We start from the raw sequence: 22,177 nt of genomic DNA, 5'->3' as shown, positions 1-22,177 counted from the left end.
CATAATCCTCTTGCATAGGAAGAATGGTGACTAAGATGCTAGAGATGAAGAGTATTTAAACTTTCCTTCTTTTTTGCCTCACAACCCAGATAAGGAGTCAGTTTGCAGGAATTTGAGTAAATTCACAACACTTTCAAGAGATATCTTTGGCAGACTCCCCAGACATGCAGTCATCAGCACCAGCTGAATGTTTTCAGAGTTAGCATTACTCCAGCAGAATATTCTGTGCTTTCCAAGTTGCTGGAGCAAATGGGAACATTCACAGAGATTTCAGTGGGACCTGGATCATGTCCTTGCCCATCATTGTGCATAGGCCTGATCTTTTCTGACGGCTGCTGAAAACTCTCTCTTGTAAAAGAACCCCCACAAGGATGTGATGTCACTTGGGCTCATGAATCATGTGTTTAGCTGTTATCACCCTCCTCAGTGTGAAGAAGGCTGATAATTATGTAGCTGAGTGCATAGTTAAAGTTTTTTAAAGCAATATTTAATCCGAGTCTCTTGAAGTAAATAGGTAATGCAATGAAATGGGACTGTAGGGCTTGATAGAAAGGTCTTTGCATATCCTTCTAAAGAAATTCAGTTACTGATCCTGGCACAGCAGCAACTCTGAGCTTTCTAGGTGTTTAGTTTCAGCTTTGATAATATGTTTGAAAAGGGGAGAGATTTTCTAATGGTCACCCAAAATTTGTTAAGAGACTTTCAGTCATTTCCATCTCTGTGAGATCAAGGTGTGTTTATGCAAAGTGCTTATAATGTCAGGCTAAAAATACTGACACAGAAACAAAACAGAAAACCACTCCAGAGAGTGACTGAATAAGAAAAATTGCTTTTCATAGGTATTTGTTTCTCTCCCCTGATTAAACAAGGACTGAAGGAAAACTGCACTTTATTTTAGGCATTGTAGAGGATGCAAAAAAAATCAGTAGAATTAAAGTGTGTGTAGTTCTTTTGGACTGAAATAGTGGAGCAACTCATCACGACCTTGTGCCTCAGGCATCACAGGACACCCACAGAGGAAATTTGCCTGAAAGGCTTAATTGAAGTCCAAGCTTCTTAAAAACTATACACCATCCTTCTCACCCAAAGTTTATTATGGTGATTTGTTTGTTGCTGCTCTTTTGCACGCATTCCACTGGGAACAGAACTAGATGGGAAAGTTCTAAATTATATTGACTTTTTTCCCCTCACTGAGTATTACTTTCAAGTACTGAACTTTGCAAAGTATTGGCTATACTTCTGTCAGGCCAATCCATGCCTTAAAAAATGCCAAAAAACAAAACAACAAAATATACTAAAAATACCTACTTAAAAAAATTTGCAACTTGAGTTGTAGTAAATTTTAAGAATATATCCTATTTTTTATGTTAAATGTGCAGGTTTTGCCTTTGTGAGCTTTGATATTTCAGTCATTCATGATTCCTATGGTTCACTACTTTTTAAATTTTTCTGAACATTCCTAGAGAATTCAAGGGACTAATCCAAAGAAACCATCATTCTCTTGAATACTTTCTTTTGTATTCTAGTTTTCTTTCTTTTCTGTAATCTGCACCTTCACGATTTTCTGGGACAAGGTCTATTTGTGTTGGAAGTGTTATTAAGTTACATTTTATGTCCTAACATTTTCCTGCATTTTAGATCAAGTTCATTGCTGGGACTGTAAGTGTGGTTCATGAGATCCCCCAGCCAACCATTAAGCAAGACATTATAAAGTTAGTGTTTTCCATCTTTGTTTCGGTAAGTTAAAATCAATAAGAGTGATGTGTTTACTCTGGTGGAATGGAAATGTTCACATAAATCCTTAAGGCACTGATGTATATCTGTGGAAATGTCAAAGGTTCAGTGCATCTTTCATTGCACAGGGTAGGTTTCTACAGAGCCTGGATAGATGACCTAAATAAAGATGTCTGGAGTTAGATTTGCTTTTGGTCAAGGCTTCAGGAGACACTGACCTGTGTTATAAGTTGCAAGATCAGGAAAATTTTGCCTCTTCTGAGGAGTTGCAATGTAAACATTATTTTATATCAGGAGAGGGAATAGTAAAGGATGACACTTTTTATTTACATAGCACACCATAATGAGCATTGAAAGAGAGCTTTTGTTTAAAGCAAATTTTTATCTACAAATTTCTACATAAAAACTCATCAGTTCTGGCTAAATTAGTAGCATAGTTACCATAAGGGTTTCCTCTCAGTCTTTGATAAACAATGTGTCTCCTAAAATTGTAGAACAGTTTTATAAACCTTTTGGAAATACAGAAAGATACCTAGGAACAGAAATGGAAAGCAAACAGAATGCCACAAACAAACAAGTAAGCAAAAGCCTGGCAATTTTTGGGTCACTCACTACAAGACATGGAGTGTGTTCAGAGAAGGTCTGGAGGACAGCTCTGATGAGGAGCAGCTGAGGGAACTCAGATTCGTCAGCCTGGAGAAAAGAAGGGTTAGGGGGGATCTTCTTGCTCTCTACAGCTGCCTTAAATGAGGTTGTAGCCAAGTGGGGGTCACTTGGTAAGTTTCTCTCTAGGAAAAACTGTAGGACAAGAGGAAGGGGCTTCAAGTAGTGCCTGGGGAGGTTTAGATTTGATATCAGGAAAACATCTTCACTGGAGAGTGGTCAAGCAGTGGAACAGGCTGCCCAGGGCAATGGTGGAATCCCCATCCCCAGAGGTATTTAAAAGATGTGTTGATGTGTCCCTTCATGACATGGTTTGGTGGTGAACTTGACAGTGCTGGGTTAGTGGTCGGACTTGATCTTAGAGGTCTTTGCCAATTTAATTGTTTCTATCATTCCATTTGTGAGTGAGAGAAACAAAATCCACTCTTTTTTACAACTTTTCCCGCTTTTCTTGTACTAATCTATTAGTGCTTTTCCTGAACTGTAAAGTATTGATGACACTTCTGTCCTGTTTTGATTCTCTGGGTCCAAAGTAGATCAAAGGATGCTACAGGGTCATTAAGTCAAAGCTCATTGTTATACTGAATACTTTCAGAGTTTTTTTTGGTTTTTTTTTTTTTTGAGAGGATGAAGGAGGAATTTTCTAGGGTGTAACATGTCTGAAACATTTACTTTTTCTAATTTGATTTAAATTGGTGGATGGAATTGAAAGTCATCATGGGTGTTGCCAGACCAAGGGGGAGAAGGTGGTAAGCAGAAGCAGTCAGATGCACTGAGAATGGTTGTATAGATAGATATTTCCTTCTTTGAGGAGGATTGTCTGAAAGCTAACTTGGAGTTACAGGCAAAATTCAGAAGCAGCAGGACTAATCTCAAATGTCTGTAATAGAGTCAGTGAAGGAAGCCCACAAATATGTTTGGTTCCTTTTTAATACCATTTTCCTAAAATTAGTGGGTAAGCTAGTCAGAGGAGGATTTGCCTTCACAGGATTTGCTTACTGTGGCCCAAATTCAGTGTTTTACAAATGAAAGGAAGTGCACATATTCTCATGCAGTATTGTAATATCTTTGTTCAGAAAAATAATGTCTTAATTTCTCATGGAATACCTCTTCTGGGATACTGTGTTGCAGGGCAGATCACTAAAGACCTACATGTTAGTTGATTTTTATGCACAGTATTTAGAACACTCATCAGCCTTTAGTTTGAGAAAGGAGGGAATAAAATTCTTGAGGGGAATTCTATTTTTTTCAGTTTTCAATTCCTGTGTGTTAGAATTATAATAAGTCCTTGCATATTACCTTGAAAGAGCTATATCAGTGTAAGCATGTTGCTCATCAAAAGCAAAAATTGAAGCTAATACAGTTTTGGTCCACAAAGTTCAGATCTTCCTTCTATCCTGAAAGTTCTAAATTTGTTGTATAGCATGTATATTTTGCAATTGTCACCTCAAAAATTCAATACTGGATTCCAGTCTTCAGTCATTCATTTAATCAATATTAAGACTGGTTCAAATATTTTCCTTACATTTTGGTTGCAGAAAAACACTGAGCTGTGTTGGTTCTCAGAACAGGAGAACTGTGCTGGAGGGCGAGACTGAGTTTGCTTTAATTAGTAGACATTTTGCAGTTAGTAAGAAATTGCAGCAAAATCAATCTACATGGTAATCTAAATTATATTTCAGAGCAATATCTCATTAGTTGTATTGCTCTCCAAAGAAATTTTGTTACTAAAGCAAAATAGTGCACTTTTGTTGGCACTCTTTAATTTGTATGAGATTTTCATAATTTTTCTATATTATGAAAAATGAAAATATAGCAATTGTGTTAGGTCAGTTTAAATAGTATCTACCTACATTGAAAGGTCAGATGACAAGGCAATTGCAGAATAATGTAGGAAATTAGGAGGGGAGGGTATCTTAACTGTGTCATTTGGTAAAATAATCACAGAGATAAATCGCTTTGTTAGTTAATAGTGAACATCAGATTTTTTAAGGTCACTTAGGTCCACAAGCACTGATTTAAGTTTTGCTTAAGACTTGTGCTATTTTCCATTCCATGTGTATCCATGTGAGTATTGACCATGGAGATTTCTGAGTTAAATGTGGCCTCTCTTGTCACTGCTCGCACACAGCCCTTGCAGGGACCTGGTTTTAAAACCAGGCAAGGGCTATCACACTGCCCTGCTGAGATACCAGGGTCCATGGAGCTTTCTGTCATTTCCTTATTGATCCCCAACTGTCATATTTCTTAAGTAACATTAAAAATAACCTTTCTCTCCTCTCCCTTATGGCTTCTAAAACTGGATAATTCATTTGTTATTTTCTCACTTACAACAGAATAAGTTAATTGCTTAATGATCAAGAAATTTTAATTTAATAAAATCCATCTATCAGAGAAACATAGCAATTTTCAGATTCCTTTTAATTGTCACATTTTTCCATTAAACCTGTAGATGCTTGCAAATATCACACCATACTGATGTCTAGTTTCCATGGCACTGCTTAGAAAATCTAAGAGAAGAAAAAGATATTTAAGGAAGGAATTGTCTTTTACTAGCTGATGAGAAACAGATTTACTAGTTGATGAGAAACAGATTTTACTGTTTGAATAAACAATCTTAACTTCTGTTAAACAGTATGAAACAGTAGTGTTTAAGAATTGCAAGCAGGTCTGGATAAGACCTGCCTCTCTACTTGGTATTGCTAATATTACAGAAAACTTTGGAACCAACTTAGAGAACAGTTTTACTGTCAAGGTATCAAAATGGATTTCAGAGGAGTGAGGGAGAGGGAGTGGAAGTAATCTTTATCTGAATAATAGTCATGATTGATGAAAAGGCCAGCAACTTTAAGGTCAGAATCAGCTCTCAAGACACCACTTTAAGCTACTGTCAAAATTCCTGCTATATCTCAGTTTTTTTCATGGTTCCACTTTGAGATTATATGGAAACATCAGTTTTCTTTAAAGATACTAGCCCATATACTTGGAAAAAACCCTAAAGGAATTAATCTTTAGAAGGTAAACCAAATAAATAAAACTAACTTTCTTGATACTGTTAGTTAAAAATGTGATAGCTCATATTTTTTGGACACAGTTATAATATTGGTGTTTACAACATCACATGGTAATGTTATTACTATAGTTACTCTTCCCTGCAGTGCAACAGAATTTGTTCATTCCTTTTTTTTTTTCCTTTTTGTTCCCCCCTTTTTTCCCTCCTGACCAGAAAGAAAATGGGCAGAGAAAGGATGAAATAATTTCAATTTAATTTGAGAATGTTTACGTTGTTGTAGAAGTAGACCAAATTGTGCTAATTGCCAAGGAACAGCAATTTACCAGTTAATCTGGAAATGATCCATTCCTAGGAAGGAACACTCATCTTTATAAATGCAGGTCTACTCCCAATAAAGTAGGAATCTATTTTGCAGCAACATGCTAGAACATATTTACTTTAAGTTAGATAGAATTGCCGTGCAGGATAGCATACCAGAGTGCCCCTAAAATACCGGCAATCACCTCATCTGCATTTTACAGAGGGCAGCTGTTAAATCTGGGCGTGTGAAACACAGAACCAAATTCCTCTTAGTGACAACTGTGTAAATTTGAACAGCTCTGTAGATACCATTGGAGTAACTCTGGATATAAATTGTTACAGCTGCAAGCAAACTTTGTTCAAACGTCTTTTTGAAAGTGTGGACTCATAACTTTCATTGGCAATAATAGGCAGCATTGTTTCTGTAAGAGATTTCTGTAAGTGATTCTTTTACAGGGTTTGAGAGGAAAGGAGAATGAATTGAGGTAATTTCCTCAATTCAGATTGAAAAATTCTGTATTCAGTATTCAGATATCATTCACTGGTGTGTTTCAGATAGAGACTCTGTATATACTTTTAAATATATCTAGATGGAAGTTGAAAACACTGTTTTCTTTACTATTTTGTGCTTTGAAGAGCATATATTATTGAGTTTGCCTCTAGGGTAATGTGTTGGGGTATTTTTTCCTGCATCCTTGAAGTTAGAAAAGTTCCCTGGAAGATTATACACTTGCATAAATTTTCTTTGTGATGCCATTTCTCTTAAAATGGATTTAGCTGCCAGAGGCTGGAGGGCAGTATAGGAAATGTTGTTAACTAGGTGTCAAGTTGGTATCTGAGCCTGGAGTAACCCAGGACCTTGACTGCCATTTACCTTTTGTCCTCTCTTTAGCACTTAGGCAATTCTGATAGTAAGATAATGGAGTTGTGCCTCTCTCACTGTATATAGTTATACCTGTTACAGTGAGGGCTGATTTCAGCTGAGCTCTCCAGGTGTTAATATAATTCAGATTTATAACATGTGCAAACCTGAATTTCCAAGAAAATGTTCACAGTTCCATAGTAAAGGTTTTGCTTCAGTTTATGACAGAAGGCTCGTTGATCCCAAAACTTCCACAAATATCACTCATTAAAAATTACCTATTTGGACCAAATCTAACATTTTTTTTCTTTTCATAAGGTGGTGTTGTAAAGAATCTAATCAGCCCTGACTGACATGCTGCTGCTGACTTAGAATAATTCATATATTCCTAGCAAGAATATTTATTTACACTTTCACTTACTGTGAGAATTATGTTCTCCAGAAGTTTTTAATAAAACATAGTGTACTTCCTTTAGAGGAAGATTGATCGTATCTGGAATTAAAGTATACAGTTGCACACCTATAAATAAAAAAAACCCATCTTCTTGTGTTCCTGATGCACTGAACTTTGAGCTATTCCTTGGTAATGGTATAGAATGTATAAAAGAAATAGTGGAAATACACCTGAAAAGCAAATGTGCTGTCATCAGATGCCCTTGTAGACAAATAGTTTTCTTACAGGAAGCAGGAGATACATATATATTTGCACACACTTATAGGAGGATTTTGAAATGCATGTTGTTATAACGAAAAATGCAGAGGTCCACTATGATAATATGATCAAGTCCAGAAACCACTACAGTGTTTTTCAGTCTTTATTTTACTGTTAATGTAACTCAAAGGTGTCATGAGGAAAGACTTTTGCAAGGCACATGCAATAAAATAGAAATATCAATTTGCAGCTGAGCCGGGTGGTGTATGACAACTGCCATAGGAGTGAGTGCTGGGGAAATAGAGAGCAAAGAGAAATTAATGGTCTTTTTTAAGGGCTGACACTCTCAGAAAACTTTTCATTTGCTTAATGGTAGTTACTGCTGTCTGGCAGGTGTTGAAGATATCCTATACCACCCAAGAACCTGCCCCAGAGGGAGGAAATTAAGCCAGAGGTGTCATTGCTGAAAAGCCAATCATATTGTTGATTGAATATTTTCAAATATTTTTTTATACATAGATTTTATTGCTGCTATTTTCTTGGGGTTTGGTGTTTTCTTTTAATCAAAATGCTCTTTAGATAGTTCAGATAAGTTGTTTTTTCATAAAAACTACTTTTTGCTTTGCCTGAAATTAATAATACAGAGCATCAGTTCATTCTCAGTGATGTGGGGTTTTGTTTTTCAGGTAATGAATGTTAGAATTTAGCATAATTAGGTTTGATTTAAATAGACCTTTACCTTTATTTGTTTCTATGAGATGACTTTTGACCCAGGTCTAACAAGAGGCTGCCTACCAGGAAAGAAACACTTATTGGAAGCAAAAGGCACTGGTGACAAGCCCTTTGTTGTTTTCTGGCATAAGTTGAGATACTAGCTTGCAGGCTACATGCCAGCTTATGAAAAAATTGGAATGATAATTTTTTTTAAAAAATTGAAAGAGCAACTGGAACTGACATCTTTCTGCACAATAGCTTTAATCCCAAAGTATTATTGCATGAAAATGCAAAAGAGGAGACATCATCATCAATAAACTGGTGAGAAATATCCAATTCAGATAGCTTTTTAATACCCCAAAGATTGCCTATAAATATCTGCCTGCCCCTTTTTTGAAGTACAAGACTCTCGTTTGGTTTGATTTTCCCTTTCAGGGAGGAGTGCTATGGTTCGTTGATAGCACAGCACCTGAGCAGGTGATTCTCCCAGCCTCACCTGTGAGGTTTGGTTATCTGTGTGTAACCTGCCACACCTGGCAGGGGGGACCAGGTGACACCAGCTCTTCAGGCAGGGACATGGGGATGCACTGGGAGCCACTCTTTGGTTCCTGGGCTGGCCATAACAGAAACCAGACAAACTCCACTACTCCTGGGCACAAATCTCCTGTTTGCCACACAGAGTCCTCCCAGCTCCTGCTAGAATGTGTGGCAGGGTGTGTAGTGGCTGTTCCTGCTGCTTTCCTTTCCCATCGTTGTTTGTATTGTTAGAGCTCCCAAGAATTTCTTCACAAAGAGAGATACTTTTGCTAAGCTCTTTTAAACCCAGAGTTTATCTCTGCTCTTCTGAATGTACTGTCAAGGTTTGTACTCCTCTGCATCATTGAATTGGGTACAAGTGCTTTGTAATTCTGATTCTTTTACTGTATTGATCCATCCCTTCAAAACTAATTTTTAAAATTTTTTTTTTAATTTTTCATGTTTTCTGGTAGATTATGTGAACAAACATCACTATCCATCACCATTAGCAATTCTTTCTTCAACTGAATTTAAACACAATCTACAAAATGCCTCAGCTCTTGGGATAGGAGCAGATATTATTTTTCCCAAAGTATAATTTTCACATCCATCTGTTCCTTCACTTTCCTGACTTTTCTTTTTCCATTTTCCCACGAAGGTGGCTTTGCCTTTTACAGATTGACATTGATGGCAGCCTTTCCACTTACATTAAGCTTTTGTTCTGAATCCCAAAACAAGACAATGATGTATGTTGAGAGGAATATTTAAGGTGAATTCTGTAAATTTGGATAGAAATTCTGATGCAACCTGCTTAACACTATGAGTTCTGAAATACAATAAAAAGAAGTCTTTTTTTGTTTTGAGCCTGTGTATATATAGCCTTTTGCTAAATTAATTCCATCCAGCATTCCTGTGTGTGCAGTATAAGCTCATAATAAACTCTAAAAATACTTTTAAGTAACTGTGTTTCTGAACAGAAATCACATTAATAGGGTGAATGTTGTTTCTGAGTTATAGTTTACCTTTGCATTTGCTGTCCCACTGCCTCATTTTTCTCTAGAATAAACCTTTCTGCTTCAAAATTAGACATATTTAGAGAATGTTCTTCATTAGCAGCCAGGCTCAGTGTCTGTGTGTTACATCCACTTAGATCTGGAGCAGTCACATTGCCTCCAGCACATTCTTATGTGGGAGCTCTTTGTTGTCATTCTAGGAGATTCTTAATGATGAAAACTTGTTTTAATGCTACATTTTTTATTATTAGATAGCCTGAGGCTTAGTCTAGGAAGTCAGTGTCTTGGATATAGCTTTGAAATTCAAGAGAATTACATGCAGGAATTCAGAGAAATACATGAAAATCAGCCTTCTCTTATGATTTTTCAAGCAGTAGGTGACTATTACTTAAGATATGGATATCCTTATTCTGAGCTTCTCTTGCAGCAACATCTAAATTTTTCTGCCTCAAAGTTGAAGTAATCTCCCCTTTATATCTGTTTTTTTTTTTTTTTTTTTAAGCAGTGGTCTATTTTATTGCAATGATTTTAAATTCAGTGTGAAGTACCTGATTTCTTTGGCTCATGAGTACACCCAAAAATGTTCTGCCTAAGTAAGATTTTGACCTGCCATTGTTGGTAAAAAACTCCAAGAAATCTCTTATTATTTAATGGAAAGGATCAGCAGATATGTTTAATTTGTTTAATTTGTTTCAGTGTTTCAGGATGATAGTTTGCAGAATTCTCTTATAAATGTAGACAACAGTGAATACATTTTCTTGACTTGGAGCTCCAGCCTTAAAAAAAGGGAACAGATTATTTTCTTGTTCAACAACAGCAACACAAATGAACTTCTGCCACAATATATGGTTCTGTAAGTGAGCAAGGCATCAGAAAGGCAGATTGGAGAAGAAAAGGACAAATTTACCCCAAAAAAAGAGGGAGTCTGGGTCAAATGTGAGCTCTTCCTTTTCACAGAAAATGGTGCCTTCAGAAGCTGCTGTGAGTTAGCTGTGTTACATCTCAGTGCTCAGAGAGCTGTGCAGGTGGGGAAGAGACCTTTGTGCTGCCCTGCAAGGACTCTGCAAGATTGTTAAATATGATGCCTAAGCAAGGGAGGAGGAGAATTAATGGAAACAGGTACATTTGTGACATAAACAGCAAATACTGCGCAGCTTTCTACTAAAAGGATTAACCTGACTTTCCCTTTACACTGTGTTTTTACTTAGAAATGGAAGTGACAGCTCTGCAGTGATTTGTCATGCAGATTTTTTTTGACTGAACTTTAGCAGGAAGAGAAAATGTATGAGGAGTTTGCATTCTCTATCTCATAGGGAATGCTAGGAAAAAAGGTATTTTATAGTTGACTACTCTGATATTTGTAAAATGGAAATGTTTCAAAACAATTGCACATTATTTTAAAGAAATATCTTGTAAACATTTATAGAAGGAAACATGCCCTGGTAGGGAAGAATGTTGATATTCTTCTAATTTTCCCTTTTCTTTCCTGTAGTCTACAGTCTGAAAAATTACACATCTTATCTGATTTATATCAGTCTGGATGTTTTGATAACACGCTGAAGCATGGTGACAAATTCCATATATTAGGTGACATGTTGAGTTGGAGGTTTTAGGGCTAAACTCAAACAAACCAAAAATAATTTTCCGACTTTAACCTTGTTTCCCTCTCAGAGCCTGTAGAATGTGGCATAACTTGTTCTTGACTTCACTATAGAGTTATTTGGGTATTTAAAGGAAATAAATGTCCTAAAAAATTAATTAATTTGTTTTACTTCACCAAAATCAGCTGAGTTTGGGTATTGGTCAGAAGATACAGTGCACTATTTGTCATGGTGAGTGTGTGAACCCAGAGGAAATGGGGATGGTGGGAAATAAACAGCGGTTGTTTCTTCTACATATTGTCAGATGACACTTATATTAAGAAATAGTCTAAAATTTAAGGATTTTATTTGTATAAATGAGTTTTTTGAAAATGTTTTTGGAGGTCATGACACCTTATTATTGTTTCCCTGCCATTTGGGAAGAGCTGGGAATAATAAGCAGAACCATTTCCTGGAATTTGTCCTGGCGATCCCAGAACCATTCTTACAGAGCAATTTAAAACAAAGATGGCAATGCACAGAGCCAGATGATAACTTGTACTTGTATTTAGCTGGTACTTAAAGCAGTGCAGCCATGGCAACCAGGAGTAGAGTGGACACCAGGCCCCTGAACTTGGGCAGGGTGTGTGGCCTGCATTGACTCTGGTGCTGCCATAGCAACACTCCCAGCTGCAGCAAAGACAGAGGATGTAAAGCCAACAGCAGCAAGCCTCCATAAATTATAACTTTGAATTCCATAATAATTGCACACTCTTAAAGATAGTGGGTGTCCAACAGCCAGAAGAAGGAGGCAGATCGTTCTAGTTGGCTGCAGCATCCAGTAGATGTTTATTGTGATAAAGAAAGGGAACTTAGCTGGTGTAGGTGTGCATGGAGGTGGTTTAGTCCAGACTAAATACATATTCTATTTTTGATGATGAATCCTGTTTTTTTCTTGATGAAAAACACTGCTCAGATTGGTTGTTCTCCTTGAGTAGATCATATTGAATATACTGACTTTATTTATTTATTTGGCAGCACTATTTTGTGATGAGGTAAATATACCAGAAACCCTCAGGCTACAGTTCTGCACTTGTAAACACTGGTGTTCATATATAGTTGGAAGAATGATAGGTTAAAATACAGTTTAAGCAAAGTAAGAAAGTTTGGTTCTGTAAATAAAAATCCCAAGGTGTAAGACTGGCTTATATGTCCTGGAGCTCATGAATCAACACACTTTTATCTGAAATAGATGATTTCAGGGGGGTTTACAAAGGTACTGGAGTCTGTTCAAGATAAGTATAATTTATAGTTTCCTCATCCTACCCTGCATCCCAGTTCCAGTAATATGTTTTAGGGGTTTATTAGTAATTGCACCCAGTTAGCAGAAAGCAGAGGATGAGGCTTTCCAACCTTTCCTTTCCTTCTCTTCTCCTCCTTTAAATCTAGAAGTAGACCCAGGCATGGAAAATCCCAAGTGGTGTAGAGAATGAGAAAATACAGACCAAACCCTAAAAGAATTTTCTGACCCTGTAGACTGGGATTTTCCACATGAACAAATTCAAAACCCAGTTGAGGTGGGGAAATACCTGAAAGAGAAGTGCCATGATGACTCTAAAGAAAAAAAGCTCATTGCAAGAAGCTGGGCCCTGGCATATGCTTATCACACACTGCTAGATACTGTAGGATGGCAGATAGAGGCAGCGGGGCAGGGAGATAAATCAGCAGCTACCCCAGTCACTCCAGCTGCAGCCAACACCCCAGTTACTCCAGTTATAGCTTGTCAGAATCCAGGACATCCCTCTGGCTGCCCTGGCTGTCTCAAAACACTGGGGTGAGAACCCTCAGCATCAATTACTGATAAAAAAACCAAAGTTAAAACACGTAAGACAAGATCAGAAGCCACTATTGAGTCCTATTCCCTGAAGGACCTTCGTAGACTAAAAAAAGATTACACTCAATAACCTGATGGATCTATAGTTAATTAATTAGTCCATCATCTGCTACTCCATGCCAAGGATACAAATGGTTAAGAAAAGTACCAAGGAATATGAAAGGATTTTTTTTGTGCCAGCATTCTTTTCTGTCCTATGTAAACATTTTCTTTCCATGATGGCTCTACTACTGCACATCTTATTGTTACTTATTGCTCCAGCAATGTCCTTGTGCTGCTTCTAACCCTGCTCCTCTGTACTGTGCAATCTTGTCATTTGTACAGAACACAAGATGTGGAATCTTTTCATTTGTGCTCTTTTAGAAATGTCAGATGTGTTGAGGCTACACATCACATACTTAATTTTAAGTGGTGGCAAGAACACACTGTATTGTAGGGACTAGGGGAGAGAAATTAAACCTCAAAGTTGTAGATGATCTCTGTTGTTTTGTACAAGTATAGTTTTAAAAATGTTTCCACTTCTTGTTTTATTCAGCTGTCCCACATTGCCACGTAAATATGTCTGAATTTCCTCAATACACGGGAAATGAAGGTGCTATAATACATATATTTATGCATTTTCAATTTTTATTACATTTCTTTATTTCTACAATACTGCTGATCTCTCCATCTCATGTCAAGTTGTGTCAAACCTCTACAAAAGGGTTCCCAGTAACACAACACCATTGTCTCCTGTACAGATCTAGAATTAGGAACTCTGAAAAGTATGTTTATTTAAATTTTAAAAGCTTATTCCCCTCAAATATATAGATTTTTTAAACAATTGATTAACATATAAAATCTCTTCTCACTTCAAGCATACCACTGGATGATATTCCTTGGATCTTCAGTCCAGGAGGAACAGTTCACTTTCAATAGGCTCTCCTTAAAATCAGTAGCTGTCAATTGAAAAGAGACATTTTTTTGCAAGTGATGCAGTTGCAATATTTTCACACTTAATTTTCAGCATAATTACATAGAATTATGGATCTGTGAATCTTTTATAGCTGGACATAGTGCAAGTTAGCCAAACTAATTAATCTAAGCAGTAGGGATAGTATGATTATTTAACATAGAAATTGTGAGCACACCAGTGACCTGTGGTACTTACAAGATGTATGTTGTAATCTATATAAAAACCAACAGGGAGATGTTTAAACTGCACACTGAATTTGCCTAAGGTACTGTCCAAGGAACTTTTAAAAATAGGTAGTTTGAAACAAGAAATTTCTCAATTGGCTTTCGAGTATTGTTTTCCTTGTTACTGGAATCCATTATCTGGTGAAATTCCTGAATGGTTCAGTGCTCCAACAAAAAATGAATTCTACCCTGAACAAGGCAATGAGTTGAGCTATGGTTGTGGGAATAGTTTTTTAACAAAGACTTTACTGCTATTACAATAAAATATATTTATCCATGGAGCAGCACCAGAAGTAATAAAAATGAAACCAGAATTTTATGCAAACTTACAAGGCATGGACGTTTTCCAGATGACACTATGATTTGTTTCCAGCTTGCATGGAGATGAAATATGTAGCTAGCACTTGAGGCTCAAATTTTAGAGCCTTCATTTTAATACAAGATCAAATATTTATTTTTATAACTGTTTGTAATCTCTCTGTGTTTGGTGCCTTTCCACATTTAATCAGATAAAGCATAAGACAGATGTACAAAAGCCATGTTACTTTGTCATGCCTTTGCTGCAAACAATTGCAAGATAATTGTTACAAACAAAAATAAGGTTAGATTTTTCCTAATGAGATTGCAACCCAGTCTTGTGAGTAACATCAATGATTGATATTAGGGTAAGTCTATATCTGTGGTAATTATCACACCATATTTTCCTATTTTCCTGTAATATTCTCATGTTATTTTTTGATGTGGTTCTGCTCAAGTAAATTCAATTTCTCACAAAATGCATGAAGCAATACTGAGCTACTTTGGATCTACTGAAACATAAACTGGAAAACTCAATTTTCAAGTCAGATTTTTCAATCAGAAACACATGAGAAGAACAATAAATGAATTTAAAAACATCTTTATTTACAGAAATGTAATAAAATATACATTTAAAAAAATGAAGTGCCAAGTGGCTTTTGCTTTTTTTGCCAAGCACATACAAGCAGGGTGTCTTGTATCTGTGGCTAGAGAGAAGGATTGAAATACAGACTGAGAAAACAAAAAACTTCAGGGACAGATACAGGGAAGCCACATGGGGCTTTCCTTGTCTTCTCTTGTACATGGGGGTATGTTCTTTATGACTGTCTCTGAATGCATCCTCTCAGTGATAGGTTCTTTTTGTACCATTTCCTGAAAATTACCTTTACTCTGACTGTAAAATTAAGAGAAGATTTGAGACAAGAAGTTGATTGTAGGGATAGGCTACTTTATTTTGTACTCCACCACACCTGCAGACTCTTTTTCCCTTGCTAGAATGTGCTTTTTCACTCACTGAGAACTGGAGCATGGCTGAAAACAAGTAGCAGCCTCTAAAAAGGGCTTTGCCCTGCCAGTAAGGGATACAGGTTACTTTCCAACCCAGGTCCTTGATGGATTTCACTGGGCAATATGTGTCACTTAAGTTGTAGGAGAACCAATTCAGATGTTTTCTTTGTATTGGTTGTACACTGTGATCCTGCTCATCTCAAACACATTCTGTAGATTCACCCTACTTTTTTTTTTCTTTCTGAAATTTTGGGTCATTATCTTAGGAAGGTAAAAGTATTTCTTTATCCTTTATCCTTTTTTTGTGGAGAGTGTGTTTTTTCTAACTAGGAGTTTTTGTGACTCACCCAGATACCCTGTAATGAAAAAATAAAATTGTATCTGCTCAGTGCAAGACATATAAACACCCTGTGCTTAGCAAATACTGTCTTCTGCCAGGTCTGCCAGCAAGTTAACTTCAATTTCTACGGTGGTCTTATTGCTGAAGTCAAGCAGCTTTTAAGAAATAACTTCTTCCTTTTACCAGAAAGAGTGGCAGCACACTCTTAATCCTTTCTTAGCTTTTACAGGTTTTGTGCAGTCTGTGAGTTAATTAATTCTCAAGTTTCAAACTCCCAGAGAAAGTCATGAACATTCCTCATGAAGATGATGGTTGTGCTGAGGAAATAGAGGCAGAATTAGTTGCTGTGCCAAGTCAAGGATGTGTGCATTGATCTGTTTGGTCTGTGCAATTTGCCAGCTAAATAGGTGATGTAAACAGTCATGCACTGAAGTGGATTCATTTTCACTGATTTAAAACTGTACTTTGTCCAAAATATTTTGTTATTCAGAGGTTTCATATGAAAGCTTCCTGGGAGGTTAAAAGCTAAAAATGGCAGCAAAAATACCATACTAAGGCTTGATGGTTTCCCAATCATATTTCTCTATGAGAAATGTAACTGACAACCTAGGAAAGTCTATTGCAAAGCAAAGTGTTTAAGAGATTGTGGCCAGCCACAAAGGTTAATGTCCAAGTTAAATAGCTGCTGAAAGAGAAAAGTAGAGCAGCTTAATGGATTGGAAATTGGTTTTAGGGGGAAAAAATGTAATCTTGAATGCACCCTTGGAGAGAACTTGGTATTTTGTGTTCAGTGAAAACCTTGTTTCAGTAAAGTAGGTATGTGCTTGGAAAGTTCAGTTTAGAACAGATAAAGGTGTACAAAAGACATCAGAGAACACTTATGTGGTTGAGCTTATATTTTTATTCAGAAGAGTTGCAAAGCCCAGATAAATATATTCAGAGGGGAGCTTCCAGAGAAACTGCTTCACAATTATGAGACTGAGAGCTGTTGTGATTCACAGAGTTCTTGGGGGAGGTATACAGACACATGCGGTTTCATAACATTTAAGCTTGGAATTGATAAGGAAAAATCCTATTAATGTGCAGAGTCAGAGTAATCCTATTAATTATATAAGCACTAATCCAATTACTTTCGAAGTCCTCAAGACATTCCACCAACATTTTCACCGACCTCCATAGCACTGACATGAGACCACTGATGCACCGTTTCTGCTTCCCAAGGGTGAGAAAATCAGCACAGTTAAAATAGTGTTCTAAATGTTATAACACACAAAACTTAAAATGTTTCTCTTAGTGTGGTCCATTGGCATTAGTTTATTATCCATCCTAACCTGTTTTATCTTGTTAGTCTACATGCTCTAGCCAGCAGATACCATAACAACCCACAGGTTCTTTTCATTCACCAAATTTTCAAACTTAAATTCCTTCAGGATTTACAAGAATTAGGCAGGACAATAATTAGTAGGAATGTGTGGCACCACTTCTAATTGAGGCTGCCACTCAAAGGCAGAGAAGGGGGGAAAAAGTAGGATTGAGCTTCTGAGCTCTTATTGCCAAATCTTCAGCCACATGTTAAGGTGAAGAGAAACCTCACACAAATTGTTTTTTTGATACTGAACCTTTTGGAGCTTTAGAGTCCAAGTGGATATAATGCTGCTGGGGTGCATCAGTGATTCTTTACAGAGTCATGCGAGTCAGAACACACGTGTTCATCTTTCAGCAACTGAATTTTCAGCTGGTTTCTTTGGCAGACTACACCATGTAGGGGAAACACTTCTTGCTGTCATGTATGACAGCATGCCAGGAATTTGTGTGTGGATCTTGTGTTTGATGTGACTAATGGTATTCTTCCCTTTGTGACAAGTCCATATGAATATTTTTCTGCTTTCTAAAGCTCTCTTTAATTTTGAGATGGTTTGTCTGAAATAAAGCTTTGAAATTACATTAAGAGGAAGGTGATAATTGCTTTGTTGCATGATAGAGGAGAGCAAATTTTCTTTAAATGATTCCTACCTTTTCTCTGATTCAGGGATGTATTTAACTAATGATTCATATTTCAAAGTTGCTGTTGCTTGTTTGGCCATCTCTTCTTATATGAGCTGTAACAGTTTAAATTATTATTATGTGCCTTTCTCAGGAGCTGCTTCCTCAGGGTGACTCTTCTATGAGTGACCTGTGAGTGTGTCTGAGAATTGTGTCATTTTTTGACAAGCTGAACATGTCCAGTCAGTGTAGCTATTCCTGACTGTACAAGTGGCTTCACTCTTCTGTTTCCAAACACTGTGGTATCTCCAACTGTACTCTCTTTGAGGTTATTATTTATGCTTTAATAGTCACTGGTATTCCTGAGCCCTGTGAGAAATGTTTTAACTGCTGTGCCTTTAATCTCAATTGCTTTGATACAGGTATCTTTTATAGTGTCAATGACTTAGAGGAGTTTGTAGCTGCCCAGTGCCAATTTAACAGGTTCTTTTCCCTTGTCTCTTTCTCCTTGTATGGGCACATAATGTAAAAGCAACTCACAGGGTAAAAATTTTAGTTCTTGGCCTGATAGATCAGTATACAGATGAAGTCAAGCAGATGTTTACATTAACATTTAATTGAATTTATAACAGGCTACCACATGTTACATACATTAGTAATAAGCATTAACCAAAATAAAAGAAAACATTATGCATGTGCTCTAAGTAGCAGGATGACATGAGGAAAAGATCCCTCAGCTCCTGAAAATGTTGCTGTTGATGGGATGAGAGGTGCAAACCAGCTGTACCTGCTCAGGCTTTTTTTCCTTATGTTCCCCATGAAAAGGGGATTTGGCCTGTCAAAGTTAACTTCAAGGCCTTCTTGAGCCCATTATAGGGAAACTGAAGCTTTGACAAAATGAAGAATAACCACAATGAGTTTCAGTGTGTTTTGGAGAACTCTACAGACAGGGCTGCATCTAAAGCTTTCCAAAGTTAACAGGAAATTTTCTGTTGGCATCACAAGGTTGTGACTGCCAAAAAATATCTTCTGTCATTTATTTAAGAGACACACAGACTACCTTAAGTGAGGGTCCCATGGTGGTAACAGCAATCCAATCCATGGGAGAGCTGATTTTACTGTTGTCTTTCAGCAAACTTGGGGTGGTTTCCAGGCCTGATTTCCATCTTAGCTGTGTTTCCAATATATCCCATCTAAAATTCCTGCCTTTATGAAACAACTCCTCATCTAGTGACTCATTTTTATTTACCACTATTGGACTATTGCACTCAGAAATTGCCAGCACATCTCTGTAAGGTGGTGCTAAGTTTTCTTGTTTTCTTTTTCTGTGTTGGAATTCTGTCAGTATACTCACTGACTCTACCTATTTTTGGCTTAAATAAACTTTAGTATTTTTCACATTTGCTGTGTAGGTTCTCAAGATAAGGTCTGTTCTCAAATAAGATTGTGAATGACTGTAACAAAACCCTAATGTCAGTCCATGAAATACAGTTATAAATAAAAATGTCAGAACTCTGCAACTTCCTGTCTGTACTTATTAATGTTGTGGATGCTCACAGTGCTTTCAGGATGATATCTGACTTGTTATTTAAAGTAACAAAGTGTATTGTATCAATAACAGCAGTGCTCTTATTTTAGATAATACATTAATTTACCTTTATTATTATTATTATTATGTCCATTTCTATGAGTTGTCAGTAGAAACTTTCATCTCTGTCACTTCTGAAGACTGAAAATGAATTTTAGTGACTCAGGTAGTGTGAAGGCAAAGAGCATCCAGTAATAAGAAAATTATTAGAATTACTGGTCTTTCCAAAACAGACATAAAAGCCATTTACCAGCATTATAACTGTTTATGTGGAAACTCTCAGCAATACTTCACACTTTTGTCAGCTAAGCATTATTTATCTACATAAAGACATAAATACCTCTCATATTGGTAGCAAACCTTAACAAGAGATTATGTTCAGAAATAAGTGGGGTGGTGGTGTTTTATAATGGAGGTAACTCTAGGAACTGTGAATTGCTCTTTTATCTCCGTGAATTGTTAAATTTCATATTTCAATATCACATGCTGAGCACCAAACCTGTAACTCAAGCATGCTGGAAATGAATGAAAATTTTCCTCCAATCATAATTATTTATGTGATTCAATTTGGTTTTCTTCCTGTATTTTGCTTTAGTTATGTTTATGCCAGAACAACCAAATTCACAAGTTTAGTAAAGAAATATTTGCCATAACTATGAATTAACAACATACATTAGTTAGGATAAATGTAAATCATTCACTACCAGCAAATCTTAAACACATAACCTTTTACATCAGATACCCTCACCAGGATCTCATAGATACAATGATTTTTGATGTGAGACTCTTCAGTTTCACAACATCTTTTGGCACTGAGAAACTTAAGCACTCCATGAATATTTTTCAGTCTGTCATATATTTTTGCCATTATGAAGAATCCTATAAAGTAGAACCTCAAAATCAAACATGATGTTTGATAATAATTTAAAATATATACTTTTCTGTTTGTTATTTGCCATGGTATTTGCTGTTCCCCAAATCAAAGTATGTAATTTCCACATGAGACCTCTTAATTTCAATTTGTCATTTATACTTTACAGAGAGGTCTGTGAAATTTGAAGTATTTATTTCTCTGTTTCCCTTTTAAGCTATGTTGAATATATTTTAATTTGTTTGTTTGCAACCTATATGAAGAGTCCTTATATTTTCTATTACTTGTACTATCAATATGTAATTTTTTGTGAGGTTTTTGCACAAAAGTTTGCAACATCTCTTAGAAATCTTAATGAAATTTTGTTGAAGACCAAATATGTTATTTGTGTGTTGCCCAATTTTTTAAAAAAGCGGGAGTTACAGATTCATTGCAATCCTCTGACATATTGAAAAAAAGCAACGAAATGAAAATCTGCAAAGTGAGTCTTCATTTTACAAGCACAAGTATTAGAAGTGAAAGGGTGTATATTAATAAAGTCCCCAGATAAAATTACAAAGACACTGAAGATGCAACACAGCTAATCTTGTTTATTCAATTAATAGAAATCTCAATATGAAACATATTCTAAGACTTAGAAAATGAGCATTTTATGGTCTTTCAATTGGGCATCTGGAGAAATTATACTGTATAATGAGATACTTTGGGTAATTTTCTGGTTCTTGGTCTTACACCATACAAGTTCTTGCTTAGTAATCATACATAGATACAATGCAATCATATTGCTTATTTTTTCCTAGAAATGAAGTAATTCTGCTGCATTTCTGTGACTTCAAATTATGCCACTGATATTGAAATTTAGATATGAGAGCTGATGGCTGGAAAAAGTACCTCTGCAACAGCACTAGAAAAAACGTAGGAAAAATTAAATTACTTACATTTATCAATCCTGCAGTGCCTACCAAGCTTCTTATTTTTAATTAAAACAGATAAATCAGCATCATTATATTCCACTATTTGTCTTTTCAAGCAAAACAAATAAAGTAGTTGCAGCTGCTATTTATTTAATAAATTGAAGGCTGAAAATAACTAGTAGTTTCAAAGAATGAATTAATTTACTAAGCATCAGAGATAACAATAGGAGTAAGGGAAAAGGTCTGGTGCTTGTCTTAGAAAGAAAAGTTCCTGGATGTAAAAGGGAGCTGAAGTGAAAGGTAGCAAATTCAGGTAGCTCACATGTAGCAAGTTCAGTGAATTCAGGATGGTTCAGGAAATAGAACTGCTGAATCAGTAAAAGCAATTTGTTACAGTTCATTTTATTGATTCATCCTGAAGCTTTTTCTTTCTGCTGATAATTTGGTTTGAGGTAATTCCTCCTTATTCCCCATCAGGAAAGGCATTTGAGGTCCTAGGAACTCCCTTTTGTGGTGATGTAGATGCCTTGACTCACCACCAAGAGCACAGCAGCTGCCAGCTCCTTGTCATTCTGCCAAATGTGGATTCCTGCCTGAAGAGGAGAAGGGAACACTGTTCCTAGAATTCCCTTTTTTTTTTTTTTTCTCCCTTCTGTGCAGTGAAAAAACTCATGAAATCTTGATGGATTTGAAAGAAGAGGTTTGATCTTCATTCCCAGGTGAGCAATGAGCTGACTGCCTGCACACAGTGTAGCATCTGCCAAAGTAGCTGGGCAGATTTACCTGGGCTAGAACAGCTCCGAGCTCTCCCCTGGGAGCTGTCTGAGATGTACAAGGGAGATGGTTATGTTCTACTCTGTGTTGTATTATGTAGAGGACTAAGAAAGCAAAACTTCCCTTAGAAATGCAATAATAGGATGATTCTAGGACATATTGCAGAGAGAAACAGATGTGCACCCGGCGAAAAGAAGCATTTTATTGCAATGGCTGATTTGATTTTCTAGTAAATTGAAATTACCAAAAGAAACCTCAAACCAACGAGAAGTAAACCACCCA

The sequence above is a fragment of the Taeniopygia guttata genome, chromosome 4A (genome assembly GCF_048771995.1).
Source record: "Taeniopygia guttata chromosome 4A, bTaeGut7.mat, whole genome shotgun sequence".
Taxonomy (NCBI): domain Eukaryota; kingdom Metazoa; phylum Chordata; class Aves; order Passeriformes; family Estrildidae; genus Taeniopygia; species Taeniopygia guttata.
The sequence above is the reverse complement of the archived record's forward strand: the minus strand, read 5'-3'. Positions refer to the sequence as shown.